Here is a 27,147-nt window from a genome sequence, read left to right on the forward strand (position 1 = left end):
CACTGGCTTTAATCTCCACGTGAAAGGCAAGGCAACGATGGGGCAACAAGGAGCATTGAAGTCTTCAGTGTAAATGTTGTTGCTCATTACAAGCTCCCTCTCTAGGGATAAGAAAAAAATCTTCAAAGGGGAACTGCACCAGTCTCACACACGCCGGCGTTCCCTCTCACACACACACGCCTTTCACATCTCATACATGTGGTTTCCACGCAGGAAACAATTACTGTAATTAATAGACCCAAATAACCCCACTGTTCATTTAAAAATGCACTTTAAATTGACAGAGGCATGAAAAAAAGTGGCTGGGTGCTTGGGTCTCATTACCCGTATGGACTAAAAACCTGGTTGTGTACATAGACTGTCAGCTCTGTATTTTTCCAGACCTATCACATCAAATTCAACTCCAGCACAAAATGAAATATGCCCAGGGTTCGAGTGTTCTCTAGGAGGCACTCAGACGCCATTGCTTCTTCCCGCAACACCTAGGAGCTATTTTGTCTGGACTGAAATAAATGTGACAGACACTGGTGGGAGGGGGGTCTTTTGTGCCTTGGGAGGTGGTGGCTGACATTTCCTAGGGAAGATTAAATCAAGGATTCTCATTTGCCCAGCTGGGAGCATTTACATTTGCTTAAATTACTGTTTCTCAAAAAAGCATCAACATACGCTATAATTTTTACTGTGTTTACGTAGCTCTGATTTAGCCACGTCAGACAGAAGATTATGATTTCGTCTTAATTGCCTTCAGTAAGAAGCATGGCACGATCATGTCAGTGAATTGATAACTAATATTTCCACTGGTTACAATCATTTCCCTCCCACGCACTACCTGGCCACAGGTCCCTTTATGTGTGACCACAAGTCTGCAAAGCCATGAACTGCCTTTGGGCAGGAAGGTGGCCTCCTGCCATGCTCCACATCCAGGCAAGTGGCAGAGGGAGGGAAGAGGCTTATGGAGGAGCATCATCTGACTGCACAGCTGTGGAAGCAGGAAGGAGCAAAGGTTTCCCAGGGCCCCCAGTGCTGAGCATCCTCCTCCTCACATGGGCCCTGTCCAGCTCCCAGCCCTTCAATGCTCTGGGGAGACAAAGGAGGCCAAACTTGTTGCTGAGGCTAAAGGCACTCACCCTTGCACAGAGAGCTCTCTGGAGCAGGTCTGGTTTGTTGCGAGCCTGAGATATGGTGACGCTTGCCTGGCTGGAATAAAACAGCAATGTATTCTTTTCACCTCTTGTTTCTTTTCTGTACCGGTGCTGAGGAAACCCAGGCCATTTCAGCTGGTACAACAGCTTGATGTGTTGTTCAGTTCACATATCTCACATGAATCATCCATTTAATTTTGCACTCTTACTTTAGCTTTCCAAAATAAAGAATTTGGGGTGGTGTTTTTTTTTCTGTGTGTGTGTGTTTTTGTGTGTGTGTGTGTGTGTTTTATTTTTTTTTTTAAAGGCCCCTGGGAAGAATACGTTAGATTTTACTTCTGGTATTTGTCTTTCATATGTTTCAGTGAAATTAGTTAGATCTGGAAAATGTTGCCCTTTACCTGGTAATTCAGGAAACCAAAGAAACTAATACATTTATCAAATGAGCAGAAATGGCCCTCTGGGTTTCAACAAAGTTTCCTTTTGTTGTATATACTAAATTCCAGTTAATCAATTTTCTACACATCATAATGTTTTAGAACAAAGGTTGAAATGACAATGAAACTTGATTATTATAGCTCATTGCCTGCAGAAGAGAGAAACATTTTATAGCGTCAATGTACACAGAAATAAATCCAGGAGCTCTTTTTGACAAGAAAGACCACAGTAGTTCAGTTCAGTTCAGATGGTTAAAGGCTTTTGTATTGTTCTAGGGGCCAGGAGCAAGCAACACTTTAAAAATACGTATGATGAAACACGAGCATAGGAAGGTGAAAAATTATGTTTTAATTGGCATCAAAGTGAAACTACCTCATAATAGAGGTTGACAAAAGAATTAAAGATGTGCCTAATAATCCACACACACTCCATATGGCATTCCTAAATCTGCCTGTAATTTATGAGTAGAGAAATGCTTTTTCTCTCTCATTCTCACTTGTAAGTTGGACACACATAGGGATACCTGATGGCAAAATAACTCATGTGTTTGTCAGAACAGCAGGTGGGGAACAAAAGGCCCTGGATATATTCACTCATTAGGGGATTCTTTCAATCTGCCTCTTTGCTGTGGTTGCTGAGTTTATAAGGGAAGCTTGGGTGCACTCTGGAAGCTGAACACTGTTGCTTGCTATGGGAGCATGCACTATATATCCTGGTATATAACTGGAAAACAGCAGCAGCTTTGCCAACTCAGTATTTTACAACAAGGCTTACGTGGTTGGTGCTTTTTGGTTGGTGTTTTGTTTTGTTTTGTTTTGTTTTACCAGCTTCAGCTTCTAGAAGCAAGAACAGTATTGGGGTTTTGTCTTTATAGCTTTACAGGAATCTACATTTTACCTCATGTGGTAATGAGAAAAACTTGAATATAAGACCCAAACATACCTGAAGGCATCAGAAGCAAAACAAATAAAAGGGATCAATTACACAACTTCTAGCTTCCTAAGAAAATAGTGTTACACATGTACATTCATATAATCCTACCGAACCCCTTCCTAAAAGCATTATAGCCCTCTAATTTCACCCATATTTAAAGGGTGGGAGCAGGTCTGTGCTCGGCCCCACGAGCTATGTCCTATCTACCATTCTTGCCACCAATGACACAAGGCATTCAACCACCTATATATAAGTGGTTGGTGAGGTTAGGGATCATACTGGTTGCATCTGATTGCTGAGATCAGTCATAGCTCATAGGTAAACACTCAGCTTCCTTGTAGATACACCAGATAAAATGGGGTGTATTCACACCTGGCTCTATGCATCTGGAGCTGAGTCCCACTCAAAGGCCCACATCTCTCAGCTATTATATTTCTGTTTTTGTTGTTGTTGTCGTTGTCGTTGTTGTTGTTGCTGTTTGTTTGTTTTTGTTATTTTTGTGAAAACAAGCACTGTGGTAAATACATGTAGTCTTCTAAAGAGAGAAAAGCTCCTTGTAAGGTCTAACCACAGCTTTGTGCATTTATATTAGACAGAGCCACAGGGCTGTCAAGTCCTGCTACTTGTGAAAGTACATGTTTTGAAATCTCTTAACTCTGTGTGTGTGAAATCTCACCGTGCTATACGATTTTGACACTCTATTTCCAGAACATCAGGTCTCCAAAGATGACATAGCCACTTCCACAGGAGATGAGAAAGGTGTGTAAACATCACTAGCAGGGAGTCACAGGCCTGTACCTGCAGAACTCTGTGTGACAGATGCTACTGCTCTGAAGATGTCAGGGTTAGGAAGAGGAGATGAACTGGTGTGTGGGAATACAGATTGCTTGTGTTCCCCCTGAGAAACAAAGCATCCCCCCTACACCATGCAAACCAGACAACGCGAGCCACAAAAGTAAAGTACACTGACTGCCACCCCATGTCTGTCCTACAAAGGTCCGCATGCACGGCTGAGCTTCGTGCTTATTTAGCAGCATAAAACACATAAGGTATGTATCCATACAAGCCTGGGCTTTCTGCAGCTCCCTGAGCTCAGCGGGAGAAACTCAGGCCCCTCCACATATGTGTAAGCCATGGCTACAAGCCACTGATGGAGGAATATGGGGAACTGAACTTCAGCTTGAGAGGATTCCTCTCCTTTTGCAGAATATTCCCACATCACAGCTGAAGTAACAGCTGCGAACAGTTTACAGAACTCAAATGAAGGAAAATTTATTTACTTTGATTTTTTGTTTCTGAGTTGTTGATATTTCAGTGATAAAGCTGCCATATATAAATACGTGTAGACGTGAACAACCACAATGCCTCTGTAGGCTCATCTATAGGGAGGGGACTGTGTCATTTCACTCCTCACAGAAACTTGGATATAAGTTTCATTTTATTACTAATCCCTGGCATAGAGCTTTATCTTCTTATTTTAGTTTCCCTGACTTTCCTATGCAATGCAGCACTACCCATGCAACTCTGGGTTGCCTGCTGATGGGAGGCAGGTCCGCAGGAATGTACTGAGCCTACAGAACAAATTCAGGAGCTCTACAGAACAAAAACTTGCATATACTTTTACTTTAGGGTTCCTGAGTTTTTCAAGAGACATCACTGAGCAAATTTATAGGATCGTTCAGGAGGAGATCTCCATACACTACAATATATTCATAAATACCTTCAAAAAGAAGATTTTATCCCCTGCTGGGTGAAATACACCTTTTTACCTCTCCTTTCCTTTTGCACAAAACAGGGGAAGGATGACCCTAAAGTTCCAAACTGGAATACACAGATAATCATATTTCACTAAATCCTTGTAAAACCTTTTGAACTCTAAAGGCACTGGAAAAGCAACATGCATTTCCTTTGGCCCTACCACTGAGAGGTCAATCAGCTTAGCATCTGAAGGAAAGGAGTGTGATTTAAAAACTCACTATAAATCTATGGAAAGTTCATGAAGAAATAGAATCAGCCCATCTTCAGAGATTACTGATACCAGACTACAAGGTCTCTCCTCTCCAGCCTGGAATCCCACTTTGGCCTGAGAATATAGGACAGGCATAACCTGTCTGAAGCCACGGACCTCTAAAGCTAGTTGCAGTGCTTCTCTAAAAAAAAAAATATGAAAAAGAATTAGGAAAAAAAAAAAAAAAAAAGAACATGGAAAAACTCAGACTGGGACAGCAAAAGGCTTCAGAGAAGGCTGACTGTATTAATTTAGTATCTGGATAAAAAGTCAAGCTGTTAAACAACGAGACTCAAGGAAATAAGTCAAATTCGGGGGGGGAGAAAGACACAAATGACTTAAGGCAAAAAGCTGAACAGCATAGATAATGCTCACTCTACCAAGATAAACAGTTTCAGTGTCTGTATATGGCTTGGCTTTTTCGAATGAGTGTTGGGTATGAAAGGAAACAGGAGGCAGAGGAAAAGAAAGGACACTGCCTACAGGCACTAAGGAAACACACGCAGGAGAGAAGGGAGTTAAGCCTGAGATATGACTTCTTGCATGTCCTCAAAAGTGGTGTTCCACTTCAGCTTGAAGAGCTCCTCTGCCCAACAGGGTGAGGAGGGGGGAATTTAGCAGGCAGAATTCAGATAAGACAACTGTCACATACAGATGCTCAGAAACCTCATCATAAAATCCTCCAGGGTGGAGGAATATATCAGACAGAAATAAGTGCAGACCACTTATTTCCCAGAAAAACACATACAGTAATATTTTTCACAGATCTATTCCTACAGAATTGGCATTATTTATGCAGTAATAGATGAGCACCTCACCAGTGATTATATGTTCAACGTGCAATAAAAGTAATGAATAGAGGTCTAGAAGATATCAGTCTCACCAGCATTGCATCTCTGACATAAATCAGCAAAAGCAGTTTCAGCAGTGAATTTAATTCTGGACAATCAAGAGATATGCAGTAGTACTCCTTATTCACAAATATAAGCAATTCTTTTGCCCTAAAATATGGGACTAGTAACACAAAATACAGTAGCCAAGAGTAGATTTCTTACAGTGTCTATGTATCTGCAGAGAAAAAGGGAGGAAGAGATCAATACATGCACAGTACTCATGTATATATCAGATCTTCTGATCTTATATATCTTCTGATCTTCTTGGACTTGAGCTTCAAGCCTCTTCAAGCAGTATGGTGGAACCACAAAAAGCAATCCTTTCAGGTGTTTCCTTCCATAGGGAAAAGGAGAAGGTTCTATGGAATGACAGATGGAGCAGCCCTGCAATTAGCCACTGTATGGAAATCAACCATATACTGGGAAATATCCAAGACTGCTTCTAGTGCTCTATATCATTGCATGGAGGAAGTCTGTTTGTTCTACAAAAATGTGAAAAGATTTCAAACCTAAATTCATCTCTATTCGATTTTGTACCTGGAAGTGTTATTAAGACGGGCTCTTTCCAGAGCTTCTGTCATGGAAAACCTAATCAACATACACCCAGACAAAAATCTGTGCTCCATTTTACACCAAGCTGAAGCAAAGCTTCAAGTACTAAATGATAAAGCCTTTAAAATAAAATAAAATAAAATAAAATAAAATAAAATAAAATAAAATAAAATAAAATAAAATAAAATAAAATAAAATAAAATAAAAGTGTTAAATATACACAAAGGAGTTTTTGTTCATAGATTATGGGAATGATTATTCTTTGGGACCTCTAGAACTTCAAAGCTGCTGGATAAATACTAGAAAACATGAGTTTTGATGATCAGTAGTTTTCTTCTGGGAATTAAGGATATTCAGTTCTCAGCAGAATGGAGTTGTTGCCACAGCTTTTATTACTTAGGAATGGGTTATTAGCTCCTTTAGCATTCCCTACTTCCACTAAATATGGTAGAATTAACCAATTTTGTCTGCTCCTACATCTAAAATGTTCTCTCAGAATCTTTTAATGCAGAACTGAAGGTCTGGCATGTTAGTCTGTGGGTAGCCTTTGTACAGTATGGCACAGTCCATATTTCCTGCACTCAAATTCTGTGATCGCCAAGTACTGTGGTGCAGGGCTGAGAATTTATCTTGTAGTTAATATCAATCTTATCAACAGAGGCAAGATATCAGAGAAGCTAGTGATCGACCTGGCCAGGAAGTCCATAAATCTTTCCATGACATTCCTGTGAAATTTCCACCAACACAAACTGCACAGACAGCAAGAGTCCATGGGGTAACTGCAGTAGATATGAAATCATGCTCATTCTTCCATCCAGCACTGCAGAGACATATCATGCTAATTCTTACACATTACTGCTTAGTTATGATCATTCTGTTTGGCTTGGCAAAATAGTTATAAAAACAACAGAGAACTATCACTGGGGAAGAGGGGGGACTTAGATCATGTTCCCATGTCATTTTTCCATGATTTCTGTTAAAAGTATAATTCCTGCTAATAAATTGTTAGGACCTATTAAAACTATGGTACGAAAAATCTGCAAGACGGAGAAAGAGAACATAAAACCCTTCCAGCTAAGATGGAGCTCACATATATAAAACATCCCATTAATACTGCCATTGCTTTGCAGACCCAGTACATTCTGACCTTTCTCTGCTGAAGTAGTCATGATACCTCCCTATTGTGGAATGCATAAAGATACACATATAAAGATATATGTGCATATATATAAAGAATACTCTGTAATGAAAGAGTATTTTGGTACTGTATGAGAGAGATGTGGGGAGCATGCTAGAGGTCTGAAACTGGACAAATAGCAGTGAGATAACATATCAGAATGGTATTTTCATATAGGAGAGTTCCAAAGACTCATATTTCATTCTGAATGCAAAGAAAATGGAAGTTCTCTTACAGCAAAAATCCTAGGCAGCACCTATTGCCTCAAGGGGGTTGTGAATCATAGGTGATGTGAAAGCCTATGCTTCACAAGAGAAAATTTCAGTAATATTTATTTTTATCATACTTATCTCAATCTAAATGTGTTATTCTTTATACTATGCAAAGGAATGTGTATGGAAGGAGACTGCCCAAGAAAGAAAAAATAGTTGAAATTTTCACTAACGAGGCATGCAGAGAATAAAAGAACTCAGAAAGGTAAAGAAACTGCTAGTGAGCAGCAGAACTACAAGTTTTTTCACAAGCAGTCCAGCATTCCCTGCATTGGATCATTCAGCCATCTACGGAAACCAGCCCCTCTATGGGTAAACTTTGTTAGCATTTCCATCCATCACTACACTGCTCTTTGATCAAGAAAATGAGAAAGCTTTGGGGGATGGGAGAAAAGAGTAGATTTTTTTTGTAACAATCCTACTAGCCTTAACTGGTGTATTCCAATATGAACAAGGTCTGTTTGGCTTGGTCTGAAACTCTCAATTCATACAAACAACTCTTTGAGGTTCCTAAAACTCTTGCATAAAATGTAATCTATACTCTAGCCAACTATTTTACAAACACTATTCTTCAGTATGAAATGGTTAAAAATTGCTAAAATTAATATTATGTCAAGAATCAAATTGTTTAGAGAATCAACTATATCTACATTTTGCTAACAGTAAACACTAATTAACAATATCTGCTAGCATTAACATACATCAAAACTGTCCCTTTTCCTCTGGGCACTGCACTGGAAAATATCAGAACAGCAAAAATATTTGGAATGTTTCTTACTTTTTTTTTTTTTATTAATGATAAAATATTGGATGTCAACATGCAATGCTTTGTGCATTGCATCAGACAGCTCTAACAGTAATTGTGATGAATGGGAGTAGAAGGGCCAAGGTTACAGGCATTTAAGAAGGCTCTGTGGATTGAAAATATTAGGATTGATTAAAGGTCAAATACTTTATGGATTTATCAGTGTTGTATACATTTTCTCATGACACAGAATCACTTACACTACCTACAAAATGAAATAGAAAAGAGCTGCAAATCAGATCATTTTTAAGTCTTTAACTTGCATACCGGCTTAGCCACTGAGTGTAATTAACGGCACTGAAATGTTTTGATTAGTCAAGCAATAAGCCAGCCAAGCCCCCACACCCCACCCTCCAATAATTCCTTTAGCTCCATGCGTGCTCATAGGTAACAGTCATTCTCAATTAATATTTAGTGTTTACAAACATATCAGCTGGAAAAAAGATGTGTTATTACAGTGTTATTTAAAAGCTATATTTACTTAAAGAAATTAATTTTAGTCAATAGACAATCTCTAACATGATAATTCATCCATGCAATATCTTCCTTGCTTACTGGGAAAATAATTTGAAATGGATATCTATACATTCATTATCTCTGATGCCAAGATTTTTCTAGGATTCAGACAAGTAAATGACTGTCTCCATTTATTTCACAGTGGAGCTGAACTGGCCTTCCTGAAGTTTGTGTGTTGATTAGGACAGCACAGAAGCAGCTCAAAACACAGCAACCTGTGAAAAAAGGGCTTTAGACCAGGAGCTTTCAAACATTATGCAAGACAACTCTGCCAGTTTTGGTAACACCAGGACAGAACTGATAACTCAAACTCCAGAACATAGGTAAATAGGGAACTTTTCAAAACTTTTTTAAACAAGCAATATTAGATCGACTTCAGTGGCCCTATTTCTTGTGCTTCAGAGCCTGGTGGAGATCCCCAAAAGGAGGGATCACTGCTTTTGGTAAGTTCTGCTCAGTGTTGCTCTACATCAGTGGCCCATCAAGGAGCTTTTTGGTGTCCTCTCAGCACAGCATGACCTCCACGTTCAAGTCCTGGATTGGGGCAGTGCAAAGCAGTACACTGCACCTTTTGAACCGTAAAAAACTGACAACGCTGGAAGTAAAAACTTGATAGGAATCTCAATCTTGTGCTTTTTAGGATAGTCTTTGCAATGTATATGTCATGCATTTGCACAGCTGACAAATACCTAGGGGCTCTGAGAAAAGAGAGAGGAAGGAGAGGGTTTTTAAGCCAAGCTTTTCTTTACATAGGTCATGATTTCCTTCTGTTCTGAAAGGCACTCACAATGCTGAGCTCCTCTCATACTACTGACAGTCATCTTCACCAAAGAAATCCTTCCCAGTTACCTGATTTTCCCAAAAGATGGCATAAATCGCTGTGTAACTTACCACCTAAGGCTCAACATGGAGAAATATTCAAAGGATCCAAGATCCTTAATCAAAAGATCCAAGAAGAAAGGCCCCTGTGGGACAGACTACTTGTAGCTAGATTAAGCTCATCTGAGCTGAAAGCATCTTTGTTCGCACGGGGTAGTTCTAGTATTAGCCTTGTGTTCTTTAATAACTGGGCAAACCTTGTTCTCAGGTACACTGAGGGGTATGAGATCCAACCCCAAAGGCTTTGCATTCATGAATAGGATTGAAAGGGCAGTTTGAAGTGTGTGTCTGTCTCTTCTCTGGGTCAACAGCAGTGAAGAATAGGCAGTGTGTGCATTGGGGCCATTCACAGGGACCTCTACAAGGGATAGAAGACTTTTTTGATTTGAACAACTTCATCATTTGCCCATTCTGTCTCCTGCAAGAAGAAGCTGGTCTTCCTGGTTTTCTGAGAGTATGGATATGCATCTTCCAGTAAATACCTGGCCCTATAACAAGAGCTTTGGGATGCTTGCAAGAGAAATAAGAGTTAACACAATAGAACAGAGGAAATCAAGTTTAAATTTTGGTCTCTAGCATGTGCCAAATCGTTGTAATTATGATTCTATTAAATTTGTAGCAAACTCCCGACAGGTGGACACATGAAAATTCAGATTTCTCTCTTAAGCAAGGAAGCTTTAAAGAATAACACCCAGTTAATAGAATAACATTTGATTAAAGCAGGCTTGAATATCCTAGCTGTAAAGATTAAGCACAGACATGTGTGTCACACATGATGCAGTGAGTAAATGATGTAATGTTGATAGACCCATAACAACAAAAAAACATTCCAATACTGCAATTTGGCAGGAAGTTTGATACCATGGAAAATACAATCACATGGATATAACTTGCATGGCGTGTGAATCAGTGTCCTGTTAAAAATAATATTTGTCAGAAACTATCCAAAATATTTAATTACATTTCAAAACAACTGCTTTCCTTTTAAAATAGCATTTCTTTAAGCAGGTTTTTACTGTGCAAGCTAGCTTTCATAGTTCATTGTGTTAGGGCAATGTTATAAGCTGCAAGCTGTTTCACATGTAGTCATTTATCATATCCTTGTCATTTAAAAAAAAAAAAAACTTTCTCAGAAAAAGAGGTCCAGCATTATTTTGCTTTTCTTTAAAATTTGAATTTAGTTTATATCACAGGATCCTTGCTGCGCTGAGAGTTTTCAGGGGAACTGAATCATTCAGTGGACATTTGGTGGGTCAGGAGTACCAAGAAAGCTGAAAATTTTAAAGAAAAATTGTAGGTATCTGGAAACTGTGGTAATAAGCAACATGGTTTTACCAAAGACAGATCATCCAGACAAAGCTTGTAGCTTTGTTTAGAAAGTGAACCAGTCTCACAGACAAAGGAAGATCTCTCTGTCTAGGCTTCTATAAACATTTGATACAGGGTCAGAGAGTAATTTACTAGGAAAAATGGAAAAATAATCAGGATTAACAGGGAACTAGCTAAGAGGAATGAAGGAATGAATATCTGAGAAGTTTTATTGGCTCCATAGGAGGCTACCCATGAAGATGATCACAGTTTAGTTTTGAGACTGAGTATGTTTGATGCTTGCAGCAGTGTCCTTAGAATAACAAAATGAAACTGTGATGATAAAATTTGCTGATGACTGGCAGTACAGGAGTGTCAGAATGACATCCCAAAAGACCTTGAAGTCATACAGTTAACGGAAAGGAGATTAAATTGCATTCTATGAGACACAAGATCATGTATGGAAAGAGAAATAACGAGAACTTATGATGTAAGCAGTGTGTCCAGCTGCCAGAAACAGGTCCTCTTTGGTTGTTCCTATGGACCTGTGCATTCAAATCAAATACAGAATGCTATTGAGCTGTCACCGCAGTGTAGCCCTCAAAAAAAAAAGCTAAACAGGATGAACCCAAGCCTTATCCAGCAAGATATGTCCACAGTGAAACAGAAATGCAGGGGTTGCACAAGCTATTGCAGAGAACAATCAGTGTTAAATCATAATGTAAATTGTTTTTGACAACAGTGCTTAAAGGGCTTGCCAAACGAGCCATGGAGAAGGCCTTCTTGCTTCAACTACAGGAAGCACCACGTTTACATGCTCTCATCCTGATGGGGGACTTCAACTACCCAGCTCTCTGCTGGAAAAGCTACATAGCACGCAGTAAGTATGGAGAGTGTTGAGGATAGCTTCCTGGTCCAGGTATTAGACAAAGCAACCAGAGGAGAAGCGTTACTGGACCTGGTGCTCACCAATGCAGATAAACTCATTAGAGGTGAAGAGTGGAGATAATCTGGGCTGCAGTAACCATGCCCTGGTTAGGTTTGTGATTTCAAGGAATACGGGCCTGACAAAGAGCAAAGACAGAACCCTGAACTTCTGAAAAGTGAATTTCCAGCTGTTTAAAGACCTAGTGGATGAGATCCTCTGGGACACTGTCCTTAGGGACAAAGGAGATGAGCAGAGCTGGCAACTCTCTAAGGATGTTTTCCTTAGACCACAAGAACTTTTCTTCCCCCTGTGTATGAAAATGAGCAGGGAGGATACACAACCAGGATGGCTGAGCAAGGACCTGCTGAGCAATCTGAGGCACGAGAAGGAAATACCCAGACAGTGGAAGCAGGGACACATGGCCTGGGAAGAGTACAGGAATGCTATCCAGATGTGCAGGGATGGGATCAGGTATGCCAAGGCACAGATGGAAATGAGCTTGGCAAGAGATGCAAAGAATAACAAGGGGTTCTCTACGTACATTGGTGGTTCTGACGTAAAAAAGCTCAACATGCAGTGCAAGCTTGCAGCCCAGAAGACCAATAGCACCCTGGGCTGCATCAACAGAGGAGTGGCCAGCAGGGCAAGGGAGGTGACTGTCCCCCTCTGCTCTGCCCTTGTGAGGCCCCACATGGAGTGATGCTTCCAGCCCTGAGGTCCCAGCACAAGAAGGAATTGGGGCTGTTAATGTGGGTTCAGAGGAGGCCATGAAGATGACAGGACAGAGATGAAACTGCTTGCACTGAATCAGGTTACCTGGTCACTAAGCACAACCTGTCTACGGCTACACCAAGCTCCTCAGCTGAAAAACAAAGTGTGCCTGAGAGTTTCTCAGTTGCAGGGCTGCTTTTTCTTTTTTACCAGATCAAGCCCATTTAAAATTTAGCTTAGATAAAAAGCCATGTACTGATACCCACAGAGTAATTAATATCTTGTTAGGCTTCAAATACCCAAAGAGCAGGTAGATTTGAGGTATCTACACTAGAGCCAACTTCCAAACTTTAAACAAACTGTAACCCAAAATGCTCAGGGACAGCTCCATAGCTGATATACCACTTGCCACTTTGAGTCCACCCCTGGAAATTAAAATATTCTTTCTCAAACTTTTTTTTTCTAAACAACAAGCAGGCCTAAACTCAATTTGTTTTCACATGAAGCCAGCTTGGAATATTGCTCCTAAATACTTTCTGTGCATAGCACAGTTAAATGACAAGGACATCCGACTTCCCAGTTCACGTGCCTTTTTTGAAAATGCTCATATACACACCATATTTAAAGGCTTGTGATAATATGAGAAACGCACACTGACAAAGCTATCTGTGAAAAGAAGTGTTTGAGGGTCTGTTGGCTCCTTGCTTTCAGATGAAACCTACAAAACATTCTCATCCCCAGGTGTCTCTTAATGACGATTATCAAAATCCATAAAATGGGCATAGTGAGAAATCCACAACATACATCCAACACTAGAAAGGAGATATTAGTTAGCACAGAGAAACAAGGAGTTTTATTGTCTTGAACATATCATACGGTGTACGCTTAATTCATTTATTTACTTTTTCTTATAGTCTTATCCTTTTATATTATTACAGCGCTTCAGAAAATCTCAAGGTCCAGGGGGAAGTTTAATGTTTGCTGTTCTGGGATCATTTGAAGCCATGCATTCAAAGAGGACAAAATCACTTTTAAGTCTGCCTGTAGGAAATCTATCTTGGCAACCAGACAACTAGAATTAGTTATTAAAGGCATGTCAAATGAATAAAGACACCTCTGTAAGGAAAACCGCAAAAGCATTTACTTTTTCTAATATGAATAGTGGGCTAATACCAAATCAGCTTTCATTTTCCACTCTCCCTTCACCTCCTAGACCAGAGGTCAGATCCAATAAAGACTAACGCAACTGAAAATCATTTTGTTTTTTTGCATCTATTACATAGCAGATGTATATTAAATAGCACTGCCTGGAAATGAAGCAAACTCACATAATCTGATGTGGCAATCTCCTTGTGGAACTGGTTCACTGCAAGGCAAAGAAGTCTGTGGTATTATTAAAGGTCAGGAGGCACACCAGAAAGTGTGGGTTTTTTTCCCCTTTAAAAAAAAAAAAAAAAAAAAAAAAAAGGTAAGCTTTCTAGTTCTGTAATGAAAATTAAGATACTGAGACAACTATGTTCAGGATCAGTCTACCCTTTTCCCTGACACTGAAAATTCATTTAGTCAACTTTGTAGCTGACAGAGTCTGGAGGAGTAGGAAATATTCCTGGTTTTACCAAAGATTTGCTACGTGATGCCTTCCAAATTCCTTAGATCAAAAGAAGGGACTTTGGGATCTCCTTCTTTATGGTGCCTACACCAGAAAGCAAGACCTCTGTGCCATGTAACTGTTATATCTGACCCTGCAACTTTACTTGAAAATGTGTAATTTATGTACATACCTACTGTTTTAAATCTTCCTTATCAGAATACAGTCAGATTTGACCAAGATCCAAAAGCAAGTGTAATCTTTTTCTAGACTTCTTTGTTAAATGCTGGATAATGTCTAATCAGAAAGGAGCCAGAAAACCCATGAGTGAGCAAATGACTATCCCAATCTGGTATTTGTTGAAAGAAGCATCTACAGATTGTGGTTTTAGTTAGATCCACTTAGTCAGGGATATTTATTTGGAACAAAGTACCCTAAAAAATGCTCTAGCTGTAGATACAAAAATAAATAAACAAATAATAAATTAGGTGAACTGTTGTGACATCAGGTAGCAAACACAGTTACTAAATTTCTCAGAACTGAACACTATCGAAGGCCTTCTTTTTAGGAAAAATATACTACTTCTAAGACATGCAAAATAATTCACCTGCTTAATCAGATACACGGGAAAAATAAAAAACATGGGAAAAGGAAATCTTGTGGATGGAAAAATACTTCAACTACTTATAGAAGAGCTGCAGGATAGCTATCAAATACTCAGAATTCTTTTGAAAAGGAAAAATTCCATCTCTTTAACCAAAAAGAAAACAAATGAACAAACAACTTTTAATTTACAATTGAGTAAAACACAGCCCAAAGGTGTTTCCACCCTTTCAGCTACACATCAGCTACATAAACCTTTCCATACATGCTAGGTATTAGCCTCTTTATGACTTCCCAGAGGTTAATTTCTCAACCTTCCTCAGAGTCTTACAGCTCAATGTCATATATGCCACCAATACCCCTTGCATTGTCCCAGGAAGGAAAATCCTCAGCCATACAATGTACCAAGGTAAACATTGGAAAAAATCATCCCTGATTTCTCATAGCATGCGTTGACTTTTCTTTGCATTACACTCACAGCTTAGCTCCAAGGAATTTCTCTATCACTCAGTTCAGATACAGCTAACAGAGGGAATCCATCTGAAATGCCTGTTGAAATTAACTCTTTGGAGCCAGACAAAACTGCCAGGGAGGATATTCTCTAATTCTTTTCTCATTCCTATTCATAAACAGCAAGATCACAAAGTCATCTAGTTTGGCTTTGACTCTTTCTAATGTATGTATACCACACAGCACAGAATTACCTTGGATACTTTGGTATTGAATCTACTGCATTCTGTTTTGCTGACATGTATTCCAGATATCCCCAGTGTCAACTTGAATATGTCAAGAAAGGAGATGTCACCACTTATTTGGTATTTTGTTAACTTTGATGAACCTTTCTGCAGCAATGACCATCAGTCCTGAAGAGGTAGGTTGACAACTGCCGGGCATGTACCTTCACACCTCTCTATTTCCTGACTGTTGACCACATTACCCTAACGCAAGACCTGAGCACTAGAGGCCTTTTTCAGTTGTTTTTCATATTCTGGAATGGCACAAAGTTTCATTTCTGAATCTTAGCTCTTTGCTGATATGGTGCTCACTATAACAAAGGATTTGTTACATACTGCAGCTCCCAGAATGTCAGCAAGGGTGTGGTGTATTTACATGAAGACACCACTCTATGGCAATCACCACAGCATATCAAAATAGAGGCCCACTGCTCCTATGTAGGACATCTTTTTCGTGAAGATGAGAAATAATAGCCCAATATTTCAACAGTAAATCATATAATTATTTAGATTTAAGATATAAATTCCTTCCTAAACCTCCTGTAGGAGGCTGTTTCATGTCCTGAAGCATGAAGATTTAAACCTTCTCTATCACAAATTTGAAAGTACTTTTATTCAGATGAGGCTTGAACATTTAAAAAAATCTAGTTGATAAAGCTTTTTACCTGTTTTGATATATTTTTTGCATGAAAATGTCAGGTGAACCATAGGTATGTATAAAAATATAATGTCTTTGGTGACTTTTTTTTTTTTATGGATATCACTGCATATTTACTCGCAAAACACAGAGCTGGTTCTGGATATCTCCTTGTTGCTATAATGAAGATATCTTTTGCTTTGAAAACATACTCAGAGTCTGTGGCATGCTGGCAGCCTACAGCACTATTCTGCTATTTCAACTTCAAAGCAGTCACCTTTCAAAAAGAGTGGCTAGTTGTGCTCACAGGGAGAAAACTACTGATGCTAAAGGTGGAGATATCCCATTTAAGCAAGCCTGAAGGAAGTATGTTTACTGAAGGAAAAAAAAATAATCTAAATTTTCTTGTGAAAATCAGTGAAAGGAGTGCTCTGCTTTGTAATGCTGCTCTTTATACAGAGATCTCTTCAAGAAACAGCCATAGTACAAGGCTTCAAAGGAACAGTTGCAAAATTATTTTGATGTTAACATGCTGCTTATCACACACACATTTTTTCTGTCAAACTTGATTCACAGCCAATCAGATATACCGCAGGAAATCAGGGAAGGAAGGAGGGCTCCTATCATCCCTCCTTCTACTTTCCATAGGGCACAGTACAAGAAACAGCACTCTTTCATTTCAACAGATTACACCAAACTTCCACATTATTATAACTCCACCACTGAGCATATGCTTAATTTCCTGTGCATCCGCAAAGTACCAGTGTCCAACAAGGCTAGGCAATACAGCTTGCAGTATTTTCTCACATACCAAGACAATAAGGAACCACGTAAGTTGTCCAACAGATGTCTGCTGTTAAGATGTGTTTTTAATAACAGAAGGACAAATCTAATAAACTGAGAATTTTTATTATGCGTTTCAAGTTGTTGTCTCTAGTGCTTACAATGGCATTGCATATCTGCTGTAAATTGCATAGCAGTAAATTAGAAGAGAAACAAAAGGAGTAGATCCAGAAGGCACTCCTATTCCTCTCATTAGTATTTTGTGGGCTTAGAAACTAAACAAAGTAAAATTAATGTGCAAGAGGGCTTACATGCCATAATGAATTTATAAAATTAATTTCCCAGCCTTCTGAATCCCCTTTACTTTCATTGATGTGTCTCCCTCACAATTCAAAACAAACAAACAAAAAATGTATTACAATCTGAACTGCTGCAAATGAATACATGCTCGAATTTTAGGCTACTCTGTTTCTAGTTTGTTTATTAAAATAAAAGCAAATATTTCAGGAGGAGGAATATGTGCTTGCAACAATTTGCTCACAGCATTGTTGATGGAATATGACGCCTCAGAGAAGGCAGTATGTGAAGAATTGGGGTTTAGTCATACGTACAGAACTGTATTCTACGTGATAACATGCCAGACACATGAGTACATAGGTAGAAAAGTAAATCATCAGAGAAAGAGAGTGCAGCATCATGCATTATCAGAGCAGATAGAAGGTGTGCTCACTTTTTCCTCTATAATGAAAGGTTTTTTTTGTTTGGTTGGTTTGGTTTGGTTTTTTACCCAGGTTTAATAAAGAGGTCCTTGTACTTTTAGAACTGCAGAATGATTTCTATTATTCTGATCTCTGTTTTCTTCTAATTTTCACTTAAAACATGAACAATTTGTACACAAAAATATCTGAGTTTTTCTAAATGCATGCATCGTCATGCTCCATACCTACCACCTCTTGCCACTGCCACTGGAAAAGACAATGCCTAGGACAAACTCACACTGCCAATTTGCAAGCTGGCAAAAAGCTGGTAATGGTAACATGAAGCTAGCATTAACACTAACGTGATATCAAGGGTTTTATACGCAAAGCAGTTTTTCTCACATTTTTTAATCACAAGTTATGGCTGCAAGAGACTATGGCTATTACCAAATAGATTCTTTCTGTTAAACTTCCTTTTAATATATTTGAGGCTCTGCACAACCCCTAAGCAATAACATAAAATAGCATAACATAACATAAAATAAAATAAAATAACATAAAATAAGTAGAGAGATAAGTGCCACTGCCCACAGCAGTCCCACAGAAGCAAACTTTCCACAGATCTGAAGAACTAGTGATAAACAGTTTCATCTTTGGGTCATACATGCTGTATTTCAGGAATTGTGATTCCAGTTTAGCACACATTTAAAAAAAAAAAAAAAAAAAGGGTCATGTGAATAGCCTAAAATAGCACAGAATAGCGTAGAACTTTGTGCACAGAATCCCACCCAAAGGCTATGATTTCCAGTGCACGCTATAATCTTTTATATTTTTGCATTTGTGCAGCTTATTCCTATTCCTAACTGAATATTTCACTTCAGCTCTGTATCAACTGAACATTTCTAATTTTTCATAACAAATGATACAGTATAATTACGCTGCATTTCAGCTCAGAGCTTCCCTGGTGGTAATGCACTAACACTGGCATTGCTTGATGCTGCAGGGAGAGCAGAGGGAAGACAACTACTTCAATTCAAACCATGTGAAAGCCAATAGCTGCACGAGTGCCTTGTTCTGCTCGACAGTCCAATTTTGGAAGATTGTTTGAAGAAGTAATGCAATCCATTTGCTCAGTTTCTCAATAATTAGGACTGACAGTCCTGCACTACAACCGCTGTACACAACATTAGTGCTGAAGCTTTACTCACAGTAAAGTATGGTGGGGGAGGTGGCAGTGAACCTTATTTTTAAGTAGCTTGATGCTCTCAAGTTCATTGTTCCTTCTCCCTTGTATGTGTTCCTTCCTTGGGAAAATGTTAGTAGCCTGCCAAAACAACAACAGAACAGGAACATTATGAGCAGAGACCAACGCTGCTGGCAAAGCAGCAACAGCCACATGTGATAGCTGAGAACCCCCAGAGCTGTTTTAGCAGGTGAATTGGAGGGATGACAGCCATGCTTCAGCACATAGATTACAATGCCTGTTTACTTGCTTATATTTTTCTTTCCCATCCTCAGCTTCTTCCACTGTAAAAACAAGGAAACATATAAACTTCTGGCAGGAACACTAAACAGAGTTACAAGAAAGTAAGGGGCTGCACCTTAAGATACATATAAGTACACTGCCCATCTCTTGGGCAGACCCTGAGTCTTTTGCAGGAATAGACAGGCAAAAGGCTGGAAGCTCATAGTGCCCAGGCCACCAGCTAAGACCAGAGCCAGTACTGCTGTATGCTGTACAGCAGTGTAAGAGCAGACCAAAGGGACTCAGCACAGCTTATGTGTACAGCTCCTCAAGCTGCCAGTAAAAACGTAAAAGAAAATGAAATGTCTAAATGTCTCCCTCTCCAGTGGTAACAGAATTTGGTGCTGGAACTGTTAGCCTGGAGAAAAGGAGGATCAGGGAAGATCTTAACGATGCCTATAAATACCTGAAGGGCAAGTGCAAAGAGGACAGAGCCAGGCTCTTCTCAGTGGTACCCAGCACCAGAACCAGAGGCCACGGGCACAAAGCGGAGCACCACAGGAGGTGCTCTCAGCACCAGGCAGCCCTTCTGTGTTGTGCAGTGATGGGAGCACTGGCACAGGCTGCCCAGAGGCTGTGGAGCCTCCTTCTTGGAGATGTTCGACATCCATCTGGACACGGCCCTGGGCAGCCTGCTTTGGGTGTCCCTGCATCAGCCTTCAGAGGCCCCTGCCAGCACGGAGCTCCTGCTCCGTGGTTCTGTGAACAAAATTTGATAGAAACACTCCTCAAACCTGTGTGTAAAGCTCGTTCCTAAAGCCACCCAAACCACACAGAGACTTTGCGTAAGAATGTACAAAATCTATCAACTAGACAGGTCTCAGTTTGATGCCAGTTTGCCCAGTGGTTGCCTAACTAAATCAAAAGTAAGACAAACCAACTTACTACATTCCAAAAGAAGTTCTGTTTCTAAGAGCACACATGAGGAAAGGTAGAAACAATTCCCTATTCAGGTCCCTAATGCTTAATTCAAGTGCCCAATTCACTAATGATGTTGCAGACAGACATAAATTATCTCTCTTTACTCTTGAGTGAATGGAGAGACACAGAGGTTATTCACACTGAGGCTTTGCCTTCGTCACAGAGCAAAGGTTTGTATTTTACTATGGGGTGTACTCATCAGCTGCTAGAAAGAAAATCACAAGAAGGAGGCACCATACAGCCCTTACCTATCTGGGAATAAAAGTTAGCATTATGTTGTCTCCACTGGGATTCAACGTGAACAATGAAATGCAGTGGGTAGTAATTATTTGTGGGATATGTATTTTAAATGGTGAAGAGCAGATTTACCTCCTGATATAGGATGGCTGGATAACAAGATAGCAAAAGCTGCTGTCAAAGTAACCTGAGAATAAACGTGCCTTCTGCCAAGCCCTGGCTGTGATATCCTTATATATTAGCATCATCAATTTTGAGACTTCATTGCCCTTCTACGACTTTCTGAGCAGGAGAGGATATGTGGCTAACCATTCTCCTGTGTTGTCTATTATGTGTAAAACTTGTCCAGAATTATACTCAGTGGTTCCTGATAACTCATTCTGGTGTAAGACCTAGGTATCTTCTGGTTACTACCATTTCTGTAATCATTCTCACCTTAGCTGGTTACACTGATGAAGGCATTGGTTTCAATCTCAGTCTCACTGTAACTCATACTAGAAGAGCCTCATTACTTTCAGAGTTACTACTATCTGACAGTAGTGTAAGTGGAGAGACTTGTTTTTGTCTATAACTTAAATATATATATATATATATATATATATATATATATATATATATATACACATATATAACTTCTTGGGAAGCATCAGAATCACACAGAATCACAGAATCACAGAATTTCTAGGTTGGAAGAGACCTCAAGATCATTGAGTCCAACCTCTGACCTAACACTAACAGTCCCCACTAAACCATATCCCTAAGCTCTACATCTAAACGTCAAATCTGATCTGAAAGATATAACAAATTTTTTGAATGCAGACTGGTCCCTTGAAAAGATTTGCACACACTTATCACACTACCACTTTGATGGAACAGTTCAGACATTGAAAACGTAATGTTTTTTGACCTTTTAATCAATTCCATTTTGCAAGTACTCCATCTGAGAACCACAAAGGCTATTTACGGGACCCATTCTCTGGAGCTGATGGAAACTTTCTGTCAAATAAGCATCTGCAGAGACAGATAAAACACATAACGACAGGTTATGTTTGTGGAGAATCTGAATGCATTGAAAAAATAAACCTGGACCTGAAAGCAGATGAGTTAGAACAAAAGGACCCAGGAAATATGTAAGGCAGCAATTAGAGCCGTATTAAATAGAGCTATTATATAGAACTATATAAATATTGAGGAATTTAATCAAACCAGACAGTCTAATCAATGAAAAGCATGCCACATGCTTTCTGAATAATTGCATTTCCCTCCTCCCCACTTAAGGTAATTGCATTCCTACAAAGCTCAGATGTCTAGGGCTACCATCATTTTCATATTTGTCACATGGGACTTCATCCTCATTCTCCTGAAGTCAGCAGCAGCCATCAGTGATTTCAGTAGAATCAGGAAGGACAGTGATGATGGATGAGCAAGTGACAAGTGGATTTCCATCACAAACAGCTCCATCACCTTTTATTTTGTTGTCTTTCCCTAGAAGAAAGAATTACCCCACCTGGTGACATACACAACCTGAGTATTTCTTCGTGGTAATGTGTACTTGGACACCATGCAAATAGGTATCTTGTGCACCACTCTCCTTCTCAATCTGGTACAACTATGTCATTTACTCAAAAGTGGTGAGGAGACAAGAATTAGGTATATATACATCTTAAAGCCAATTTGGACAGAAACATGGAAACAAATTCATTCATTAAACAACTGCACCAATGATAGTTATTTGCCAGTTCTGTATCTACGGTGCTTTAATCCAGTGAGATGGGTGAAATGCTTTAGCGATGTTTCTGATCTCACATCTGAACCAGTACTCATAGGTGTGATGTTAAATTAAGTTAATTTAAGCATAATCTAAACAAAACAAAGGAAAAATAAACAATTTTTATTTCTGTGTATACCTACAGTTCCCAAAATTACAACCCTTGGCAGAAGAGGTTAGGTAAATGCATCTTACACGCCTATCTGTTTTCCCATGTGCCAGTAAATTATGCTAGTCACACCACATGAGGAAGAGCTAGACAAGTACGAGAGCACTACTTTTGTGCATCCTTTAGGATTTTAGGTCCAGTATTTAGAAAGAGTGTAATTTGTTATAAACTCCTGCATGGACATAGGGCTGAGTACCTTGGGCTAGCCCTACTGTAGAACAGCATCAAACTCTCCACGCCTTTGATCAAATACTCCAACAGACAACCCAGCACTAATAATGGGGACACTGTTTGGAATTACCATATTTTCCTGGCTGGCAGCCTAATGCCATTTTCCTGATTGGAGATTACAGAGATTTAATTAAAGCTACCATGTTTTAATAATGAACTCATTTAATACAAAAGCTGCTTTGGAAAAGGACAGTCAGTGTAAATGCCAGTCTGTGTCTGGGACCTTCATTAAGTTCTTTTGTAGCTAAAACAACAACTAGGCCTTTGTTAGTAATGTCCCTGCAACAGAACAGTGGCACTGAAGCTGTAGGAGTTAACTCTTTCATTCTAAATTGTATTATCAATTCCCAATTCAATGTTTTTTTTCAGCTATAGTGAAATAACCTCCAGTGGACATTACACCTCTACCTGACAACTCTCAGCCAAGATCTGAGTTCCAAACTGTTTGAAGGAGTAATTAAAATAGAGAGAAAATTGAAGTGTGCTACTTTCATTAAAGAGAAAAATGCCTCTCTTGTAGACAGTATTATGTCCTATGTTCAAGGTACTAATAGGTAATCAGAAATTCGTTTGTAAATAAAGACTATTTACCCTTTTATTCTCAAATAATAAATGCAATGTCATTGGTATATAAATATGCAGAAAGTAAGGATGCTTCAAGAATTTATATTTAGAACTACCTGTAGTTGGCATATGTACAAAATAGGCTCCAATGTTTAGAAATTCCTTAATGAATGCCATATCTCCTACAGGCTTTCTAAAGCCTGCTCCTGATTTAGATCGAAGATCATTGTGCAGTGCGACTAAGTAACATCCAAACAGCTTCAGTCTCAGCTTCCTCTCATCTATCAGCTGTTTTTCCTTCACTGTTTCTCCACCTAATAATTTCTCTTCTCCTTGTTCCCCATTTGTCTTTTCCCACCAGAAATGGGGAAGATGCATTTTACTTTAAATCAGAAAGCTGCTTCTCTCTGTTTTTTATTTTTTTCCATTATGACACTCACATCCTGATGGTCTGACAATATACTTATTCCCATATACTTCCCTCATCTGGGTTTGTTTCCAGTAAGCCTCCCAAAAGCACTGTAATATTTACTAGCATACATTTTGGCATACATGAAACGTATGATTGTATTTATATTCATGCCTTTTGCATATATACATCTACAGACCTTGAAAATGTTACAAGTGTTTTTCCTAAGCTTTTTAACAATTTGACCTTATTGGTGTTACCTGCTTTCAATCCCTGCATGGCTCTTTTTTTCATCCATATCATTATAAAAACAATTCAGAAACGTAAAAACAACCAGATGCAAAACACCACCAACCAAAAGAATCCTCTATTTAGATTAAATAGATGGCTTGAAATACATATATTTTGAAATATGTTTCAACTGAATTTTATTATCATGCCCCCTATCAGCAGTGGTATCATTTGCTTTGGAAAGCAGGCTGGTGATTTAGTCTCTGTGGTATTTATAGTTGTTAATACTATTATCAGCTCTTTTATATAAACAGCTATTTGTTGTATTGTTTTGTTTTGTTTTTAACAAAGTAGTCTCAAGCACATCCTTATACATAGGATTTACATGAGGAATGTTCTAAGAGAGAAATGCGACATCAAAATAATGTCAACTGTTTCAAAAAAAGCCCACAATATTAAGTTAAAGCTGAGGTTCCATTTTAATTATTGTCTGGTGAGAGGCACTCTTCCATAGATTTCAGAATAGCTCCTGATCACAGGTAGTAAATGTATAGTGTTAAATAGCTAGAAATACCTAGAAGAACTGCATTTAAAATACGTTAAAGTCAACGTGAGTGGATAGTGTAATGTACATTTTAAAAGACACATATTTTACAGCAGCTTTTAAAGTTCCCTCAATTCAAAGAGAATTTGGAGACTTGATTCCCTCCAAGACACAATAGAAGAAAGACCAATTTAAAGCACAAACTTAAAACCAGGCCCTTAACTCATCACAGAGGTTACTGACCCCCCCCTCTGAGGACCCTTCTCACTGGAAGAGCAAGCACCTGAACTGGGACAGTTGGCTAAGTCTTAAAAATGTGGCCAGAACATAAAATAAAACTTCTGATGCATCCTTTTAAAAAACAGTACTGCCTATATACAACCAGTGCTGCCAAACTGTAAAATAGATAAATGCAGAACAGAAGAATACACCCATTTGGAAAATACAGCAAAACGGTATTAAATTGTGTAAAGCAATTAGAACTGAACCTTTGCATTCTTTTCAGATTACTGAACCATGTATGGCTATTCAATTTTTTTCAATTACAACATTGTGCAGAGCTATATATTTCAAAGTGCTTCTCTAGGAACTAATATATGGTTCAACCAGGGTGGTATCCACAGTGTCACCACCAAGGGCAAATGGATAAAGTTACCAGAGGGAATTATTCTTTTGTGGCAGGTTGATTTAGTCTTTTTAAATGACAGCAGCTGAACAATCAACTCTTATTTGTTTCTGTTACTAACAGGGAGGTGTTAGGTGGGTCAGCCTAGTAATAAAGTTTTTCTGTGAGAAGAAACTGCCAGACTTGATAACAAAATTACAGCATTGATAATAGTAGATAGAAAGACCAGGAAGTCCTTGGAGTTGCTCAAATCAGTCATTGGAAATAATCTATCTGCTGTGTTTAGGGACAGTGTTTTAGTCAGCAAAAACAGTTCTTTTACAGTTAATCAACTCTAGTATTACTTCTAAATGAAGGGTGAGATTTGAGAACAGAAAAAGGGGCTTCAGACACCAAGGGATATATAGCTAATATGTGCAGCATTAAAAATTAGTCTAATAGCTAGAGATTTGAGAGAAATAAGTTGTCTTAACTTTGTATACATCATGTGCAATATGGTGCCCTGCCCCTGGGACAGCAAATATCAATGGGTAAAATATTAAAAAAATAAATAATTAAACTCTTAGTAGGATACTCACAAACAGATCATCAAGATGATGGCTGCCAATTTGTCAGCAGCTTGGAGCACAACTGTCACCTTAACTCTAGTTGAACTCACTGTAACCTGAAAAGCAACAGTCCCAAAGCCTGAGGTAACTCCAAGGAGGATTTCAGTTCCTCCACGCACTGGGCCGACTCCCATCGAGCATGGCAGGGAGGCGATGTGGGGGGACATTTCTGCAAGGCCAGCAGAAGTTCAGGAGTAAAACCAAGCTTTTCTCTGCACCTGAACTCAGCAGGGCTTCTGCCTCAGCCCCTACTCCAGCAGCTCTCCTGAGCTTTATCTGATGTCCTGTAAGTTTGGTCCAACTGGCCTCTGGAGTGGCTGCTCCTGCAGGCCTATACACACAGGCAAGACACTACCAGTGCAAATACAATGCATCCACCTACTGGCTCCCAAAACCTCCTCCTTCCTCCCACGGACCCAGCCAGGTGGCTCACAGGGAGGCCTAAGAGACCCAGCTCAGCTCTCAGGAGCAGTCCTAAGCAAGGCTGAATGTCAGAAACCCTTCACCCCATGCTAAAGAGCTATGCCCAGACTATACTCCATTTCCATAGCCAGTGCAGCCCAAGTTCTTCTCCAAACAATACAGTCCAGCTGCTTGGTGTACAAGCTCTGAGACGTGCACCTACCAGGCCTTTCATGAACCCTACCTCCACAGCAAAGGAAGTCGTCCTAGAGACAAACCCATTCCCTGGATCACTTCATACCTTGCTGGGAGCTTTCCTCCTACCCAAAAGAGGTGTTCAAACACTTGAGTAGCTTGAGCTGCCTGCTTTTCCATTAAGTTCATTCTCTTGACATGGGGCACTTAGTTTTGGCCTAGTAAAAGATGCTTTTTCCCCAAGTACAATTACAAATTTTATACTTAACACTTTTGTACCCATATACATGTATGCTGAGAAACCCTTAGCTGTAAAACTTCCATTTCACATGTTGCCTGCAGCCTTTTCTGAAGCACCACTGTGTTGACAACATTACCATAGTGACTACATCTAAACTACTGCCGCACTGATAAACGTAACTGAGTTAAACACAGAACGCTATTTCTACATCTGTATTCTGCTTTGTGTAGAAGTTTTGCATCTACTTCTGGCTTAGGGACTCCTGTGTCATGTTTTATGCAGCTACATAGCTTGGCTGAATCGAAGCTCTTGCCCCTGTATTCAGGACTTGCGGGAGTTATACTGTGTCGCATCCCCTCATCCCCCCCCCCCCTTTTCTGAGTCAGCCAACAGCTAGCTAAACAGCTAGCTAAATTGTTTCCAGATTAATTTACCTGCTGTGCTGGTGTTCAGTGCTCCCCTGAGGAATTCCTCTTGTTTAGTGGCACTTTTACAACCCTCCTTCTCCACACTGTGCACTCCTCATGAACACTTCCAAACTCTCTCTAGGTGGTGGTAGCTCCTCCAGTTCTACATCTCCTTCCAAATGCTGGGCATTGTCATGACTCAAAACTGCAGCAAAACAAATAACAGGTTTTTGTGTATTCAAGCTTCAGGTTTTACCTGTCTCTTGATCGTCTGCCTTTTCATTGTAAGGTTTCAGATTTAACAACATATCAGCATAGGCATCTTTTTTTTTTGCTCCATAAATGTTGTTCTGCCCAGCAAATTCTGAATGCTTCCCTAGGACTGCTTTCAAGACTCCTGTTTCTCTATCAGTTTTTTCTCCTCAGTATCAACATGTACGTCATCTGCAATTGCTCAGGACAAAA

At 39.4% G+C, this 27,147-nt stretch overlaps 1 long non-coding RNA gene across 13 annotated transcripts in view; it reads right to left on the reverse strand.

Moving 5' to 3' along the window:
* Positions 1-27,147, reverse strand: part of LOC137853901 (uncharacterized) — a 203,351-nt gene that overhangs the window by 106,626 nt on the left and 69,578 nt on the right. For 12 of the 13 annotated variants that reach the window (XR_011094824.1, XR_011094821.1, XR_011094813.1 and 9 more), the window contains 2 exons: positions 26,710-26,887; positions 18,814-18,929 (listed from right to left, as the gene is read on the reverse strand). This is a non-coding gene — a long non-coding RNA (uncharacterized lncRNA). Of the gene's footprint in view, positions 1-18,813; positions 18,930-21,195; positions 21,300-26,709; positions 26,888-27,147 lie in introns of all 13 variants that reach the window. The other variant, XR_011094818.1, reaches the window with a different exon arrangement.

Source organism: Anas acuta, chromosome 3 (genome assembly GCF_963932015.1).
Source record: "Anas acuta chromosome 3, bAnaAcu1.1, whole genome shotgun sequence".
In the NCBI taxonomy this organism is placed as follows: domain Eukaryota; kingdom Metazoa; phylum Chordata; class Aves; order Anseriformes; family Anatidae; genus Anas; species Anas acuta.